Genomic DNA, 6,787 nt, shown 5'->3' with positions numbered 1-6,787 from the left:
CACTAACAGCCAAATGTATTTGTGCCAAATCAGTCTCAAGCAGACGAAACCTATGCTTTTACTAAAATCAGTTTTAACTTAAAATTGTACATGACAGTAAGTGAACATTATCAGTTTCGAATTAACTAATAAAATTATTACAGTTACGCAGATTGAAAAGACAAACAATATCCGAAAAACAGCTCTGGCTTAATTTGTTTTTTTTTGGGGTTGAAAACAGAAAAGAAAAAAAGAAAACAAAAAGAGAGAAAAAACCCGTGATGGGAACCTGCAACCTCCGTAGAAAAGTGCCGGTGCTCTACCAACTGAGCTGTCTATGCTGGCGGTTTTCCTATATTGTCCATCAGTTTGTTCAACTCATTAAAAGGCCTATCAACCGATAAAGATGCTATATCAGATTTTTTGCCCCAAACATTAAAACACATAAGAATTAGTCACGTGATATATTGAACATCAGACATCAACGACCTGCAACATCAGAATTACGTCCACCCCATCCATCTTTGATTGTGACTTGTGCCATGCGACTTGTACGATACGTCCGTGTGTGTGTAATGTGCACTTTGCGTTATGGGTAACATGGTTTCCACGAGGAGCAGTTTACCCAATTACGTGCAACATTTTACCACAAAAAGAGCATTTTTTAGTACGTCGCAAGGTAAACTTGACCCTGTGGCGAGGAAAATGTGTTTTTGTACACATAAGCTGATTTCACTGGCTAATTTTTTTATGCAACTTAAAAAGGTACAAGTTACCTTCTCGAGGGCACAAGCCAAATCGCCTCGTTGCCCAACATTGCGTAAGAAGGTACTCAACTTTCGTACCCAGCACATTTACTCAGCAAGTTTTTACACTTCTTTTTTAGAGTGTAATAATAATTGGCGGACTTTTTCGAGCAATGGCTCAAATGAAAGCTTGTAACTTTCTCGACCCCAATCAAATACCTATTGAATTTTAAATCAAAATTTTTGGGTCAAATCGGCCAAAAAACTGACATAGCATCTTTAAACCCAGAGTGTAAACTTCTTAATTATGCTTTGATTGTATTGTTGCTCTAGAAAAATATGTTTTCGTTTAAATCTCTAATGGCAGTGAACACTATTGGTAATTACTCAAAACAATTATTATCATAAAACCTTGATTACGAGTAATGGGGGTTGATATACAAAATTGTGAGAAACAGCTCCCTCTGAAGTGACGTAGTTTTCGAGAAAGAAGTAATTTTCTACGTATTTGATTTCAAGACTTCAGATAAAGAGTTTGAGTTCTTGAAATCAAGCATATATGAAAGCACACAACTTCGTGTGACCATGGTGCGACAAGGGTCTTTTTTCTTTCAATAATATCTCGCAACTTCGACGACCGATTGAGCTCAAATTTTCACAGGTTTGTTTTTTTATTCATATGTTCCAAGTGAGAAGAGTGGCCTTTAACAATTACCGATAGTGTCAGGTGGCTGAAAACCAATAACAACAACGGACCATTATAAGGACATTTCATATTTGAGAAAATTCAGTTAATTCATAATTACTATATCACGCAGACTATCGTGGAAAAATGCTCATAGCGAAACTATATGTACGCAGTATTTTCGTTATGATACATTTTGAATACCCTCACCCCCTACTCAACAATTTCTTCTTTCCTGGGTAACTTGAGACAGTTTGAAATTACTCTGAGTGCTCCCTCCTTGGTTACGGTTCAGACCTATGATCCACTGGTTTTGTCTCTAATCGACTGTCCCATATTCCTGGCGCTTCGATCATACATATCAGAAAGTATTGGTTGTGCTTTTAATGGAGTATGGCTAATTACCCGCAGCCTGATAAACAAATGGAGAACGTGTCCTCTAATAATCAAATAAGATTTTGGGAAGTTTTTCTCTCTTATTATGTCCATTAGTTTCTGCGGACACATTTATTTGTATTTCAATTCAATTTTGTCCTTCCAACTTAGAGTTATGTATGGGATAATTTTACGAAATTTAAATTTAAATCACACAGACTGATACGCCCCAACATAATAGCCAAACTCACGAAAATCACACGCAATTACTTGGTAAAGAGTAATGGGGAGCCGTTGATAGTATACAACATTGTGAGAAACGGCTCCCTCTGAAGTAATGTAAGTTTAGTTTTCGAGAAAGAAGTAATTTTCCACGAATTTGATTTCGAGCGAGACCTCAGATATAGAAATTGAGGTTTCGAAATCAAGCATCTGAAAGCACACAACTTCGTGTGACAAGGGTGTTTTTTCTTTCATTATTATATCGCAATTTCGATGACCGATTGAGCTCAAGTTTTCACAGGTTTGTTATTTCATGCATATGATGAGATACATCAAGTGAGAAGACTTGTTTTTGACCATTACTAATAGTGTCCAGTGTCTTTAAGAAGAGAAGAAATACCCCTTTAATACTTCATTTCAAGAAATCGACGGGGGATGGTTTACAAGAAGCCAGTCACGTCTTGTATACTATGTATCAAGTTAACCCAATGTCTGTATACCGTAGAGGATAAAACGGCTCCATTGATTGCCTTTCTGGGGTACAATTACAGTCCATCCTGAAACATGATGGAAAGGAACTTTTGTCTTGATCTCTGGTAAGACTTAAGCTGATGGTTCGGAATATTCCTCCACTGGTTGCGCTACGGATCCAGTAGTCCCTAAATAATATATTCTGTTTGTTCGTCGATTGTCTAGCTGTTTGACTCTGACTCCCGGTAAATATCTTTCCCACTCAAGAAAGACTAAAGAGAGATCTGTTTCCCGGAGAGTCTCAGTCGCTTTATGATTGTCTTTTTCATTGTTTTGTGTATGGCAAAGAGCATATAATTAAATGCACCTATTCTTAATGTGGTTGCTCTCCTATATGTTGCTCTTATTAAACATAGAAGTAAACCTTGTGAATGAATTAGGTTAAGCTAGCACAAGCCAATGTAAATGTAGCCCCAATCATTGTCTACCTAAACGTATTTATGGCCCCAATAACACCTGCAATGCTTCAAGATGTGGCTACCTAAGGCATTTTTGTTCCTCCGTTGAGTTAAGCATAGGTACGAGGTTGTAGCTACATTTAGATCATGGGCTTCATTCAATTATAGGCTTAGGACATGGCAGATGAGTGCTGCACATAATGGAGGTGCACCTTGATATCGCTACATCATTAGACTTGAAAACAAGTCGCGGTCACAGTTTCTTGCTCGATGCCGAATCTCCCCACGATTCCCGCGGTATTCTCGCGAGACTGCTGACCCTGCGAGACTACTGCTCTCAACGTCGGCAACCAGCAGTTCGCTCGCGAGCAGTGCTATCGCGGGAGCACCGTCACAACTCGACTATCTCACCGCGGCAGACCATTAACGACTTGTCCACAAGTCTACTACATCATACGACATTATGTGATTGTCCTTAGACCTTAGCAGCATGAGTAGATTACTGGCTACAGATACAGCCAAGTCGAGTCTAATCAACTGGATATCGTCCGTTGTTGATGTCCTTAAGAGTTTGTAATAACATTTACCTTGGGTTTTTTATTTTTGGATGTTCAGCGGTTTCACGCAATCCATTAGAACAATTATCCACTCTACCCGCGGGTTGTTCAAGAGTTTAATCTTTCAAGCCATCTCGACCTTCAACGGAGTGTTTGCTCCCAGTTTTCTTGATGATCGATCCCTTTGTGTGTTCAAACTCAGTGCAAAAAAAAAAAAAAATGTAAAGCAATTTCCTCACATTCGAAACTCATAGCATACATATAAAAATGATGTAAATTTCAGATATACATTATCAACGTCAACGTAAGGGTACATTTAGGTTATCCTCAAATTGTTAGCAAACACATCCGTTGCAACCAACCTTTAGTGTCAATTTTGAGATTGCCCTGTTTTGCATCCCCCTTTTTCTGCAGCAATCAAAACAAGTGAGCACGATGGTACAGGTCTTCAACTTCAATATTCTCAACAAAACCCAAAGTTACTTCTTAGTAATGAACAAATGTATTACCCTGCATGGTAACAGCTTTTTCAATTTTTCTCCAAGATAAAGTATGTGGAAGAACCTCCAGAAGTAGGGTCAATTTAAATAGTATATACATCAGCTGCAAAATTACATTATTGTAAATAGTCCTCATTTTTTATTTTATGCTAGTGTCGTAAGAACAATGTTCTATTTTATGCTAGTGTCGTAAGAACAATGTTCTATGAGTTAAATGAGATGCGATATTTTAACTCGGTCTAGTCCCAGACAGATATGTGTTTGATGTTTCCAATGGCATTGAAACCTCATTACTTCGCTACAGTGTTAATGTGTGTTTGCTCTAAATAGGTTAAAATCATTCGCCCGTAGGTGGCTCTTAATAGATCGAAACACTCAGTACAAATCATACGGAGATAATGGCCTATTGTGACCTTCCGTTTATGAATTAACAAGATTTCATCCACAAGTCAGGTGTTGCTATGGAAGAAGAAGATGGATGAGGGTGGGGTTTCTGAGAGGTCATTAGGGGAGGGGCCTCCGGCTATAGGTAGGGTCATACTTCATCCAGAGAACCGAAGTTTCGCTCTTTTTTTTGGGGGGGGGGGGGAAAAACGTAAACCAACATGAGCAAAATGAAAAGAAAACAAAAAGACATGCCATACACTTCACAAAGGTGTCGAACGGAGTGAAGTGTCACTATAGTGATAACATTTTGACATTTAGTTTTACGATTGTTAACTTTCTTTCCACAATCACTGCTTCATAAATATAAGACGAATGATACTGACATTTAAAAGCACGTAGAGATTACAGACTTGGATAAAGAAGGTAAATAAGTATAGGCCTACGGAAGTGAACGTAAGAATGATAAGATTATTCACATTTTCCATGAAAAGTTTGAGGCAATTTCTTAAAAATGATGCCATCCACAATTCAGGTGTTGCTATAGACGAGGAAGATTGATAAGGGTGGGGCGTCTGCGAGGTCAATAGAGGCGGGCCGTCGGCTTTAGCTAGGGTCATACTTTGGTGTCTGGAGATACCCACTTTCACCTCATCAAACGATTGGCGTTTTTACGTTCTTTACTACGAAAATACCGTTACATTTTTAGGTAGGATTTGAAACTGAGCATGGTGGAAGTATAACAGAGGTTTGTGGTAACACCATGTGGATATCTCTTTTGAGTAGCGGTTCTGAAAAGAACCGGTGGTTATCGACTCAATGTTTAGATCAGTTGCATAAACTGATTGAATCGTTTTTCGTTTACATTTCGACAGTACAATGCCATGCAATTAATGCACTTGAATCGATTAAGGTTTTTAATATTTAATTATCACTGTGACTCGATATAAAAAGCTACATGTATAATATACAATTATTTTAGAAACATGTTTAAGGATATGTTTATGAATGTGTGTAATATAATATGCACAGACGATAACATACAGACTTTATGAATACATAAAATGCAATGATTTGATACCTATTTTACAAATGTACAGGGAAAATTCAACATGTGAATTTTGCTTTCATTGTTAGCTTTCCGTTAGTATATTATCTAAGTCAAGACTTTCACAAAGTTTACAACCATTCTAAATCTCAGCAAGGGACCCTTGGTAAATTTGTTTTCGTGAGAGAGGGGCTAAAGTTTTAGTAATATCGCCTGCGAGACCTACAATTAATTGGTGTTGGAGTATCTTAATTCGTTCGCAAAAATACGAACGACAGGTGGTTTGTTGTTTTATATTATAGTAGTTCTAAAGGCAGTGGACACTATTGGTAATTACTCAAAATAGTCACTAGCATAAAACCTTGGTATCGAGTAATGGGGAGAGGTTGATAGTATAAAACATTGTGAGAAACAGCTCCCTCTGAAGTGACGTAGCTTTCAAGACAGAAGTAATTTTCCACAAATTTGATTTCGAGACCTCATGTTTAGAATTTGAGGTCTCGAAATCAAGCATCAGAAAGCACACAACTTCGTATGACGGGGGTGTTTTTTCTTTCATTATTATCTCGCAACTTCGACGACCGACTGAGCTAAAATTTTCACATGTTTGTTATTTTATGCATATGTTGAGGTATACCAACTGTGAAGAGGGTGGGGTTTCTGAGAGGTCATTAGGGGAGGGGCCTCCGGCTATAGGTAGGGTCATACTTCATCCCGAGAGACGAAGTTTCGCCCTTTTTTTTTTTTTTTTTTGGGGGGGGGGGGGACAAAACGTAAACCAACATAAGCCAAATGAAAAAAAAAAAAAAAGACATGCCATATACTTTACAAGGGTGTCGAACGGAGTGAAGTGTCACTATAGTGATAACATTTTGACATTTAGTTTTACGATTGTTAACTTTCTTTCCACAATCACAGTGCTTCATAAATAAAAGACGAATGATACTGACATTTAAAAGCACGTAGAGATTACAGACTTGGATAAAGAAGGTAAATAAGTATAGGCCTACGGAAGTGAACATGAGAATGACAAGATAAATCACATTTTCCATGAAAAGCTTGAGGCAGTTTCTTAAAAAGATGCCGGCCACAAGTCAGGTGTTGCTATAGATGAGGAAGATGGATTAGGGTGGGGCGTCTACGAGGTCATTAGGGGCGGGGCCGTCGGCTTTGGCTAGGGTCATACTTTGGTGTCTGGAGATACCTGCTTTCACCACATCAAACAATTTGTGGTTTTGCGTTCTTTACGAGAATACCGTTACATTTTTTTTAAGGAAGGATTTGAAACTGAGCATGGTGGAAGTATAACAGAGGTTTGCAGTAACACCGTGTGGATAACTCTTTTGAGTATTGTTGGTTCTA

The sequence above is a fragment of the Asterias amurensis genome, chromosome 9, assembly GCF_032118995.1.
Source record: "Asterias amurensis chromosome 9, ASM3211899v1".
Lineage (NCBI taxonomy): Eukaryota > Metazoa > Echinodermata > Asteroidea > Forcipulatida > Asteriidae > Asterias > Asterias amurensis.
The sequence above is the reverse complement of the archived record's forward strand: the minus strand, read 5'-3'. Positions refer to the sequence as shown.